Raw genomic sequence first — 13,233 nt, 5'->3', positions numbered from 1 at the left:
GGCGCCTTAGCCGGTTGAGCTATAGGCGCCAAGCCGATTCATGATTTCTTAAACTCTTTTTTAAAAAGTGAAAAGAACAGCTGGCCGCAAGATGGCTCATGCCTGTAATCCCAGCACTTGTGGGTGGAGGATTGCTGGAGCTCAAGAGGAGACTTGCCTGAGCCAGAAACCCCGACTCATAACAAAACAAAAAACCTAGCTGGGCACCCAGCAAGCACCTGTAATCCCAGTGACTTCTGGAGGCTGAGGCAGCAGGATGCCCATAGCTGGAATCTGAGGTTGCAGTGAGCTATGATGCCACTGCACTCTGCTCAGGGCACAAGGGCTCAGGGCACAGAGTTCCCTACTCAGGGAACTCTGTCTCAACAGCAACAACAACAAAGCAAGGAAATAAAAATAAAAAGTAAAAAAAAGAAAAATTTAAAAAGTGAATAGAATGAAAGTTGAAAGTTTCTTAATCTACTAAAGAGTATCTATAGACAACCAATATCCTAAAAATCTCAAGTATCTACAAATCCATCTATCAAAATATATTCAAAATCTCCATATCTACCGAAAGACACGAAAGAAGACTGAAGTAAATGGTTAACTGGAAGACTCAATAGAACAAAAATGTTAATTCACTCTAAAATGATTTGCCAATTCAGTTCACTCATAATTAAAATTTTGAACAGGTTTTTATGGCATCATAACTCACTGCAACCTCAGACTCCTGGGTCACATGATTCTCCTGCCTCAGCCTTCTAAGTAGCTGGGACTACAGGTGCCCACAATAATGCCCAGCTACTTTTTCTATTTTTAGTAGAGATGGGGTCTTGCCCTTGTGCAGGCTGGTTTCAGACTCCTACACTCAAGCAATCTTCCCTCCTCAGACTTCCAGAATGCTAGGATTACAGGAGTGAGCCACTGCCACCAACCAACTTCGTAGAAATTTTAAAGGCCAAGAATACCTGAAACATTTTTTAAAAAAATAATAAAGTGGGGCAGGAAACAAGTGGCTCATGCCTGTAATCCAGCACTCTGGGAGGCCAGGGTGGGTGGATTGCTTGAACTCAGGAGTTGGAAACCAGCCTGTGCCAACGTGAGACCCCATCTCTACTAAAAATAGAAAACTAGCTGGACATTATGGCAGGGACCTGGAGTCCCAGCTACTAGGGAGGCTGAGGCTTGAACCTGGGAGTCTGAGGTTGCTGTGAACGATGACACCATGGCATGGCACTCTACTCAGGGCAACTGAATGAGACTCTATCTCAAAAAATAGTAATAATAATAACAATGATAATATGACTCAGCACCCATACCACAGTGGTTACAGTGCCAGCCACATACACCGAGGCTGTCAGGTTCAAACCTGGCCCAGGCCTGCTAAACGAATGACAACTACAACAAAAAAAACAGCCAGGCATTGTAGCAGCCACCTGTAGTCCCAGCTACTTGAGAGGCTGAGGCAAGAGAATTGCTTAAGCCCAAGAGCCTGAGGTTGCTGTGAGCTGTGATGCCACGGCACTCTATCGAGGGTGACATAGTGAGACTCTGTGTCCAAAAAAACATGATAATAATGTGGGAGTTCTTGCTTTACTAGATATTAGCATCGATTATGAAGTAAAATAATAAAGACAATATAATTTTGTCAGAGAAATCAACAAGTAAATGAACATAACTGAAATATGCAGGCACCCACACATAAACGGACACTTCAAATATGATGACAAGGGCACTGCACAGTTCTAAGGAAAAAGATGATCTTTTCTGTAAAAGGTGCCAGGAAAACGGAATATTCATATGCAAAAAATGAAAACGGGGCAGCGCCTGTGGCTCAAAGGAGTAGGGCCCAGCCCCATATGCCCGAAGTGGCGGGTTCAAGTCCAGCCCTGGCCAAAAACTACAAAAACTACAAAAAAAGAAAAAGAAGTGAAAACATACTCTTTCTCTCATCAGTGTAAGGGTTTTTTTTTTGTTTGTTTTGCTCACAGCTGTAAGCCCAATGCCTAGAAGAGTAACTGGCAGTATAGGAGATACTTGTGATCAATATTTGTCAAACGAATGAATGAACAAATGAATGAATAATGACTTTGGAAACAGGGTCTTCATCAGCCTTTTTAAAATTATTTTTATTTTATTCTATGTATGTATGTATGTATGTATTGCAGTTTTTGGCCGGGCCAGGTTTGAACCCACCATCCCCGGTATATGGGGCCGGAACCCTACTCCTTGAGCCATAGGTGCTGCCCTCATCTGCCTTTTTATTATCTAGCTACGATACAAGAAGTACATGAGACTTAGCACTAGGTGGCGGAATGTAACAAAGAAAGCAACCCTAATCCACACAGTCTTTCCATCTGGACGGAATTGCTTCAAGGAAAGCCTCACGTCACCCGTGCTGTGATAGCTCAAATTTCACCGGTTTAGGCCTGACTGCAAAGATGTTATTCTCTTTTTCTAAGTATTTCTGTTCTTCTGTGTACTAGTACAAGTCACCAAGTTCCTCCTTCTCCTTCTTTCCTTGCAACTCCCCCCAACCTGTATTCAACCTAAATTCAGTGCACTAAATCCCTCAATTTCCAGACCTCTGGGATAGTCCACCATGAGACAGAATCTATCCCCTCTTGGTTACACTCTGTTAGAGAGGGTTGCAGATTAGGAAAACAGTTCTTTCTAATTTGATTTCAATTCATTCTCCTGTCTCCCTAAAACCCAGACTCGATCCACTGGATGGTGGACTTGGTGACAGCTACCATGTCATCAAGGACCACCATTTCCACGTCTCACTAAACACTCTCTCACTGTCAGGATTGTCCCAGGAGGTGTCTCAGTGCTCATGCCAGTATGGCACTAATCCACTTACCAATTCATATTAGGCTAGTGTGACCGACTCATCCTGGTTTGCTGGGAACTTTCCCAATTAGCACTGCACATCTCATATCCCAGGAAATCTCTTTGTCATGGCCAAACCATAACAGCCAGTCACTCTACATTAGGCCTCACATATGGCTGAACCCCACTCAAACTCAAACCAAGCTTGTGTCACCATGTATATGAATGTTTTTCTCCTCCCACTCCACGTGTAGTCATCACTGAGTGTTAATTCCATCTCCTATAAATCACTTAAATTCATTTTTCCCTCTGATTCTATCTTACTTTGCTCATGTCTCGTCATTTTATTTAGGTTTGCTAAGGAATCTTTTTTTTTTTTTTGAAACAGAGTCTCATTATGTCACTCTCCATAGAGTGCCATGGTTTCATAGCTCACAGCAACCTCCAACTCTTGTGTTTAAGCAATTCTCTTGCCTCAGCCTCCCAAGTAGCTGGGACTACAGGTGCCTGCCACAACGCCCAGCTATTTTGTGTGTCTGTGTGTGTGTTTTATTAAATCATAGCTGTGTATATTAATGCAATCATGGTACAACCAGTACAATGTGCTGGTTTTATATACAACTTGAAATATTTTCATCAAACTGGTTAACATAGCCTTCCCAGCATTGTCTTAGTTATTATGTTAAGACGTTTATATTCTACATTTAGTAAATTTCACATGTACCCTTGTAAGATACACCATAGGCATGATCCCACCAATTACCCTCCCTCCACCCATCCTCTCCTCTCCCCTTCCCTCCCTTTCCCCTTTCCCCATATTCTTGGGCTATAATTGGGTTATAGCTTTCATATGAAAGCTATAAATTGGTTTCATAGTAGGGCTGAGTACATAGAATACTTTTTCTTCCATTCTTGAGATACTTTGCTAAGAAGAATATGTTCCAGTTTCATCCATGTAAACATGAAAGAGGTAAAGTCTCCATCTTTCTTTAGGGCTGCATAATATTCCACAGTGTACATATACCACAATTTATTAATCCATTCTTGGGTTGATGGGCACTTGGGCTTCTTCCATGACTTAGCAATTATGAATTGGGCTGCAGTAAACATTCTGGTATAAATATCTTTGTTATAATGTGATTTTTGGTCTTCTGGATATATACCTAGTAGAGGAATTGTAGGATCAAATGGCAGGTCTATTTTTAGATCCTAAGTGTTAACCAAACATCTTTCCAAAAGGAACATATTAGTTTGCATTCCCACCAGCAGGGTAGAAGGGTTCCCTTTTTTCCACATCCACGCCAACATCTCTGGTTTTGGGATTTTGTGATGTGGGCTAATCTTACTGGAGTTAGATGATATCTCAAGTGGTTTTGATTTGCATTTCTCTGATGATTAAGGATGATGAGCATTTTTGCATATGTGTGTAAGCTGTATACCTGTCTTCTTCAGAGAAGTTTCTCTTCAAGTCCCTTGCCCACCCTGAGATGGGATCACTTGTCCCTTTCTTGCTAATACGTTTGAGTTCTCTGTGGATTCTAGTTATTAAACCTTTGTCAGAGATATAACTTGTAAGTATCTTCCCCCATTCTGAGGGCTATCTGCTTGCTTTACTTACTGTGTTCTTGGCTGTGCAGAAACTTTTTAGTTTGATCAGGTCCCAGTAATGTATTTTTGATGTTGCTTCAATTGCCTAGGGGATCCTCCTCATAAAATATTTGCCCAGGCCAATTTCTTCAAGAGTTTTCCCTGAACTTTCTTCTAGTATTTTTATAGTTTCATGTATTAAGTTTAAATCTTTAATCCAGTGAGATTCTATCTTAGTTAATGGTGAGAGTGTGGGTCCAGTTTCAGTCTTCTACAGGTCGCCAGCCAGTTCACCCAGCACCATTTGTTAAATAGGGAATATTTTCCCCACTGAATGTTTTTAATTGGCTCAGATAATGGTAAGTAGCTGGGTTCATCTCTTGGCTCTCTATTCTGTTCCATATATCCACCTCTCTGTTTTTTGTGCCAGTACCATGCTGTTTTGATCACTATCAATTTATAGTATAGTCTGAGGTCTGGTAGTGTGATTCCTACTGCTTTGTTTTTATTTCTGAGTAATGTCTTGGCTGTTCAAAGTTTATTCTGATTCCATATAAAGCGAAGTATTGTTTTTTCAAGATCTTTAAAGTATGAGCTTTAATAGGGATTGCATTAAAATTGTATATTGCTTTGGGTGGTATGGCCATTTTAACAATATTGATTCTTCCCAGCCATGAGCATGGTATGTTTTTCCATTTGTTAACATCTTCAGCTATTTCTTTTCTCAGAGTTTCATAGTTCTCTTTATAGAGATCTTTCATGTCCTTTGTTAGGTAAACCCCCCAAATATTTCATCTTCTTTGGCACCACTGTGAACAAGAATAGAGTCCTTGACTGTTTTTTCAGCTTGGCTGCTGTTGGTATATATAAAGGCTCCAGATTTCTAAGTGTTGATTTTGTAGCCTGAGACGCTGCTGTATTCCTTGATCACTTCTAAGAGTTTTATACTAGAATCCCTGTTGTTTTCCAGATATACAATCACATGATCTGTGAAAAGTGAAAGTTTTATCTCTTCTGATCCTACATGTATACCCTTGATCACCTTTTCTTGCCTAATTGTGATGGCTAAGACTTCCACTACAATGTTAAAAAGCAGTGGGGACAATGGGCAACCTTGCCTGGTTCCGGATCTGAGTGGAAATGATTTCAATTTAACTCCATTCAATACGATATTGGCTGTGAGTTTGCTGTAGAGGGCCTCTATGGGTTTAAGAAATGTCCCTTCTATACCAATTTTCTTTTCTTTTTTCTTTTTTTCTTTTTTTTGCAGTTTTTGGCCAGGGCTGGGTTTGAACCTGCCACCTCCATCATATGGGGCTGGCGTCCTACTCCTTTGAGCCACAGGCACTGCCCTATACCAATTTTCTTAAGTATTCTGATCATGAAAGGATGATAGATATTATCAAAAGCTTTTTCTGCATCAATTGAGAGAATCATATGGTTTTGGGGTTTTCTTATTGATGTGATGAATTATGTTTATAGATTTACATATATTGAACCAGACTTCAGACCCTGGGATAAAACCCCATTGGTCATGGTATATAATTTGTTTGATGTGTTGCTGGATTCTGTTTGTTAAGATCTTCTTGAATATTTCTGCATCAATATTCATTAGTGATATTGGTCTATAATAATCTTTTCTTGTTGGGTCTTTTCCTGGTTTGGGGATCAAGGTGATGTTTGCTTCACAAAATGTGTTGGGTAGTATTCCTTTTTTTTCTATATTTTGGAAAGGGTTGAGTAATATAGATACTAGTTCCTTTTTAAAGGTTTAGTATAATTCAGATGTGAAGCCATCTTGTCCTGGGCTTTTCTTTTTAGGGAGATTTTGTATAGTTGATGCTATTTCAGAACTTGATATAGGCCTGTTCAACATTTCCACTTCATTCTGGCTAAGTCTAGGAAGGTGGTATGCTTTCAAGTATTGGTCTATTTCCTTCAGATTTTTGTATTTCTGAGAATAGACTTTCTTGTAATATTCATTAAGGATTTTTTGAATTTCTGAGGAGTCTATTGTTATTTCATCTTTGTCATTTGTGGTTGACGAAATTAGAGATTTTACTCTTTTTTTCCTGGTTAGGTTAGCCAAAAGTTTATCTATTTTTTTGACCTTTTCAAAAAACCAACTTTTTGATTTATTGATCTGTTGTATAATCCTTTTAACTTCTGTAATTAAAACAGCTACTCAACATGACTTGCATTCCTCTTTTGTTATCAGCATATATATACACATATATACACACACACATATATATATCAATAATTTCTACTTTGTCTCTATCTCCTTCCCCTATAGCAGGGGTCCTCAAACTTTTTAAACAGGGGGCTAGTCCACTGTCCCTCAGACCATTGGAGGGTCAGACTGCAGGTCCTGGGATGAGTTAGCTGCTAAGCAGGACAGGCAACAGTGGCAAAAACACCAGGCAGGCCAGATAAATGTCCTAGGTGGGCTGCATGTGGCCCACAGGCTATAGTTTGAGGACACCTGCCCTATAGTGTTGGTGGTTCATTTATAATTTAATTTATAGGTCACTAGGCCAGAAAAAATCACACCTGGACCTGATGGAGAGGACTGAGGATCACCAGCAGATTCCAAATGACTAACAGTACTTTGCATCTCTCTTATTATGAAGGTATTACATATGGGTTGCCCAGAGCGGTGGCTCATGCTTGTAATCCTAGCAGTCTGGGAGGCTGAGGCAAGTGGATTGCTTGAACTTAGGAGTTTGAGACCAGCCTGAGTAAGAGTGAGACCCCATCTCTAAATAAATAAATAAATAAATAAATAAAGGTAGAAAGGTGAACTTGAATGCTCAGGAACAGAAGGAGTGCACTATGTGGGTTCTGAGCCCACTTGTCCTCAGATCATTCCTTGTCCTTCTGCTCTGCTCTGCATTGCAAAGGGACTGACTGTCTCCTGTTCATAGTGATTCTAGGCTCATTATCAGATGGCTTCTGAAAGATTTCAGGGCAGGGGAAGGAAAAAATAAGCCAGGATATTTCCCCTTCTCCCTCTTCTCTCTCAGGCACTTCTCTGGTAGTGACTGCGTGTCCTCAGTGGGCTCAGCTCCCTCTGATACAGGGTTCCCCATTCAGGGCTGGTTGTGGACCCCAATTTTCTAGGTCTGAGCAAACAGACTTTTGTTTCTCCACACTCTGAATACAAGCAAAGTAGGAGAAAAGCAGTTTGGCTAGTATTTTCTATAAGCAGGCCGCTTGAGTGAAATGCATATACTCTGCTGCTTTGCCAGGAGCCAGAGGGACTGCATTCATTTGTTTTGGGGCATTTATTTATTTAGTGATTGATTGATTGATTTACTTTGAGATAGAGTCTCATTATGTCACCCTTAGAAGAGTGCTGTGGTGTCACAGCTCACAGCAACCTCAAACTCTTGGGCTTAAGCGATTCTCTTGCCTCAGCCTCCCAAGTAGCTGGGACTACAGGCAACTGCCACAATGCCTGGCTATTTAGGGGTGGGGGGGTTATAGCTGTCGTTGTTTGGCAGGCCCGGGCCGGGTTCGAACCCAACAGCTCCAGTTTATGTGGCTGGAGCTCTTGCCGCTGAGCTACAGGTGCCAAGCCTGGTTTTTGTTTTTTTGAGACAGTCTTATTTTGTCACCCTCAGTAGAGTGCATGTGGCATCATAGCACAAGCAACACAAACTCTTGGGCTCAAGAGATCCTCCTGCCTCAGCTTCCCAAGTAGCTGGAACTACAGGCACCTACCACAATACCCTGCTATTTTTAGAGATGGGGTCTCACTCTTCTCAGGCTGGTCTAGAACTCCTAAGCTCAAGCAATCCACCCAACAGGGCCTCCCAGAGTGCTAGGATTATAGGTATGAGCCACCGTGCCTGGCCCTGGCATTCATTTGTTAATATACTCATTGCTAATCAACATGGGGAAGATGTTTTCTGTCTGCCAGCTCCTGGCCAAGTGTAATTTTCACTCCCAAGACCTCCCTGTTAATAAATAGTATATAACCCCTTAAACAAAAGACCCATGTGGGCCAGGTGCGGTGGCTCACGCTTATAATCCCAGCACTGTGGAAGGCTGAGGAAGAATTGCTTGAGCTCAGGAGTTCGAGAGTTGACTGAGCTAGAGTGAGACCCTGACTCATAGAAAAAAAAAATAATAATAACCCAGCTGGGTGCCAGGGTGAGCCCCTATAATCACAGCGGCTTCTGGAGACTAAGGCAGCAGGATGCCCACAGCCCCACTTTGAGGTTGCAGTGAGCTAGGACACCATAGCACTCTGCTCAGGGCATAGGGTGGGACTCTGTCTCAACAAAAAGGAAAAACAAAATAAATAAATAAATAAATAAGACCTGTGTGGAACTTCCCACTTGGGTCTCCTCCCTCTACTGCCCAAGGTTCCATCACTTTTCATTCCTTCTGTATTCCTTTCTGTCTAATAAATTCTATCCTGTCACTGATCTGTGTGATCCGTGGATTCATTCTTCAAATATCTGAGTTCAAGGACCCACTGTGGAAAGAAATTCCTACACCCCCAACCAGGTCCATAAAGACCCTAGCCCCAGAGAATTCCCCCCAGCTCTGGGATTCAGTAACTCAGCCTTCTCACCTTCATCTTCCTAGGCTACAGGCAACTGCCTTTCTGTTGCTTCATTTTCTCTGTTAAGCGCTCAGTTCTCCTATTCTTTTTTTTTTTTTTTTGGAGACAGAGTCTCACTATGTCACCCTCTGTAGAGTGCTGTGTTGTCACACCTCACAGCAACCTCAAACTCTTGCGCTTAAGAGATTCTCTTGCATCAGCCTCACAAGTAGCTGGGACACACTTGGCTATTTTTTTGTTGCAGTTGTCATTGTAGATTTTAGCTGGCCTGGGCTGGGTTTGAACCCCTCAGCCTCGGTGTATGTGGCTGATGCCCCACCCACTGAGCTACAGGCACCCCCGTGCCTAGTTCTTCTATCACCTGGTAACCACTTCCTTCCATTGAAGTTCTTCCGTTGTAAATACTAGAAACTGACTTTTTTCCTGGTTGTCCCTGACTATTGAAATAGATAATAGCTAATTCCACTCTAGATATACTATAATACTAAGACAATTTTCTATAACTCTTTCACTTCTAGGTATTTATATACAAACACATGTAGACATAATAACTTAGAAAATGAAATTTGTAAGTTATTCATTGCAGTGTTGTTTGTTAAGCCAAAAATGACAAACAAGTTCAAGTCATTTTCTATAGTGAACAGGTTAAATAAATACTGATACTTCCCCAGAGCTATAGGAAAGAATAAGGAAACTCCCCATGTACTAATAGATACTATGCAGGGAGGGAGGCAGAATACAGAACCCTGTAAATAGTATGGTATCATCTGGGCAAGAGAGGGGAGAATACGAACGTTATGTTTGTATTTTCATAAAGAATTACTAAAAATGCCCAAAAGACAAACTATAAACTCATAAAAGTGGTTACTAATAGAGGGCAGGACAAGAGAGAAGAAGGCAGTCAGGGACAGGAGTGAGAATTCTATATAGAGAGAATGTATATATATACACACATATAGATACATATATATGTACATATATATACTCTTTTACATCATTTTGGTTTTTGAGCCACACTTACCTATTGAAAATGTGATGAAAATTATAAAAATGCATTCAAAAGGAAAAAACTGCAACCTAGTCAACATAAACATGATATCAACACACTCCATATAAAACTGGAGCAAAATGAAAGGTGAAAGAGAAGGGGGGGGGCAAATATACACAGAGCTATAATCTTCCTTTATGCACCTGGCCAGGAAGCTCTAATGAATATTTTAGCCCCTTGCCTGTGGCTACCTTAAGCCAGTTAAGGTTCTTTGCCTGGTAGACTGACCCAAACTTTGGTTCCTGAAGGTTCCAATCCTGTCCTACTTTTTGTCACCCTTAATAACTGAGCATGGTAGTAGACAGAAGCACCTCATCATAAACCCTGCTTTATAGCAATAACCCTAATTTACCTTTGATAATCAGGGCCAGTCATATCAGCCAACACTAGAAGACTTACCTTTCTAGCTATGAACCGAATTTCTGATTGATCGTAACGTTTTATGGATATGTTAAATAAGAATGGTACAAAAAAGCATTCAGTAATTCCATGTATTACATCAATAGCAGAATTATGACAAGCAGAAATGCCAAATCCAAATATAGATTAAATATCAATTGTGATATTTAGAAAGGTTCTCCCAAAGATTACAGATAAAAAAGGCAGACTGAATAATCCAACTTTATTCTCTCTGAAACCCTACTAAAACTAGAGTAAAGGGATTTTTTTAAAACCCCTAAACCCATAAATACAGAGAGAAGAGGAAACAATAGCAATAAAATTTTGCAAGCTGGAATGCAGAAAAATGGCTTAGGGTAGAGTGGGGAGAGCCAAACACTAAACCAATGTCTATACCACAGAATCTTCCAAAGGCTGGGGAACTAAGGGGACTTTTGGAAGTAGTGATAAAAGGAGATAGTAAATGAAGACTGGTAGAATGGAGTTTTAAAATGAATTCCCCACTCCTTGGTTGTGGGCTGGACTTAGCAATTGGCTTTTTTTTTCAGACAGAGTCTTACTATATTGCCCTCTGTAGAGCGCTGTACCATCACAGCTCACAGCAACCTCAAACTCTTGGGCTTAAGCAATTCTCTTGCCTCAGCCTCCCAAGTAGCTGAGACTACAGGTGCCTGCCACAACACTCAGCTATTTTTGTTGTGGTTGTTGTTTAGCAGGTCTGGGCCAGGTTCTACCCCACCAGCCCCAGTGCGAGTGGCTGGTGCCCTAACCACTGAGCTACAGGTGCCAAGCCACAACTGGATTTTAAAATATGAAAAAAGAAAGTAACTAGAGAAACCTTTCAAACATCCCCTTAACCAAGTGATCAAGGTTAACATCATCAGTCAGCATAGGTATCATGCACTACTGATAGGATACAGCCAAGACAGAGCAGTTCAGCTCTGCAATATTCTTCCCCCAAGCACATATTCCCAATCTGATCATAACAAATCTGATCCAAACATCAGAAATCTAAATTAAGGAACAGCCTTCAAAATATCTCACCAGTACTTGTCAACATTGCTAAGGTCATGAAAGACAAGGGAAGATTTTTAAAAACTGTCACAGATTGGAGACTAAGGAGACATGATCATCAAATGCAATGTGATATCCTGAAAAGAAAAAGGACATCATGGGGTGGCGCCTGTGGCTCAAGGAGTAGGACGCCAGCACCATGTACTGGAAGTGGTGGGTTCAAACCCGGCCCTGGCCAAAAATTGCCAAAAAAAAGAAAGAAAGAAAAGAAAAAGAGAAAGGACCTCAGTGGAGAAACTAGTTCAGGTCAAGTTTAATGAAAGAGAACTAAGACTCACCTGGGCAAAGATGACACTGTGTGGAGGTTAGTTGGGGGCTTTTCTTATATTGGACATGGGGGAGGAAGATTGCACAGGTTACAGGCAGGTTTCCCGCAGCTAGGATCTTTCCAGGGGAACTCTTGGGGCGGGGCCAGGTAGGTCCTTTGTTCTGCAAGGGGAGAAAGGGGAAGACTTGAGGCACCTAACATGATCCAAATAAAGTCTGTGGTTTAGTGAACATATACTCGTATCAATTTCTTAGTTTTGATAAATGTATTACAGTAGTGTAAGATGTTAACATGAGGGGAAGCTTGATGAAACATCTTCAAGAACTCTGTACTATTTTTGCAACCTTTCTGTAAATCTAAAATCATTTCAAAATAAAAATTTTTTTAAACACAAAAATGTTTTAAGGAGATAGAACTCTAATTTCTCTCTCTGTCTTCCCTAGCATTGAACAACTACCTCTGCAGATAACTGGAACTGGTCATCCCTGGAATGCAGACTAATAGAAACAGTTGTGGAAATGATTGCACTACTGGAAAATAGGAGCTTGAACTGAACATGTGCATTGGGCCCACATGCTATAGGAAAGAGACAGAAAAAGAGAGAGAGAGAGAAAAGAAAGAACACATTGTGTATGGGTATCTGTCACTCATGATCCAGCATTCAGGCATGGCACAGTACAATCTATAACCCTAAAGATTCCCTTTTGTGACACAAACTTCATTTAGGCTCCAAGGAAATGCTTCTCCACATCTGTTGCTCAAACATGAAAGGTGACTACCCCAGCATGCTATGTAGACATAAATATAGGTTGTATATTTGCAGTGAGAGACAGTCTGTGTGCCTTGGCTAAGGGGGAGAATTTGAACAGTGTAAGCTTTTTGGTAAGAGAAAATACCAAAGAATTAGTACGACAAATCCTTCCTCTGGGAGAGCGTGAATGAAATAGATACCAGCTACCAAAACCCCAGTATCAAGTGTCCGTTATTTGTTTTACTTCTATTCAGGCTCCACTTGGAGTATCCGGTGATAATCTCTAATCAGCATAGTATTCAACACTGTTACACATGGTAGCTGAGAAACATTTTGTAATATTAAACAATTTATATTACTCTTAAATCTGTGTGTATATGTCTCAATGTAATAGGTATGAAGCAAGCTATTGACATTTTACACTAATGGATACTGCTTCTATAATTGTAATTAGTTTTACTTTTATAAAATGTTCAATAGTATTCAATTAAAATTTCACAATAATAAATTAGAAATTCCAGCTTTAGGCCAGGTGCGGTAGCTCATGCCTGTAATCTTACCACTGGGGGAGGCCAAGGCAGGTGGATTGCTTGAGCTCATGAATTCAAGACTAGCCTGAGCAAAAGTGAGACCCCCTTCTCTACTAAAAATAGAAAAACTGAGGCAAGAGGATCACTTGAACCCAAGTTGGAGGTTGCTGTGAGGCATGATACCAC

Source organism: Otolemur garnettii, unplaced genomic scaffold (assembly GCF_000181295.1).
Source record: "Otolemur garnettii isolate 467f Iridium unplaced genomic scaffold, OtoGar3 scaffold00014, whole genome shotgun sequence".
Classification (NCBI taxonomy): domain Eukaryota; kingdom Metazoa; phylum Chordata; class Mammalia; order Primates; family Galagidae; genus Otolemur; species Otolemur garnettii.
Note: the sequence above shows the minus strand (reverse complement) of the source record.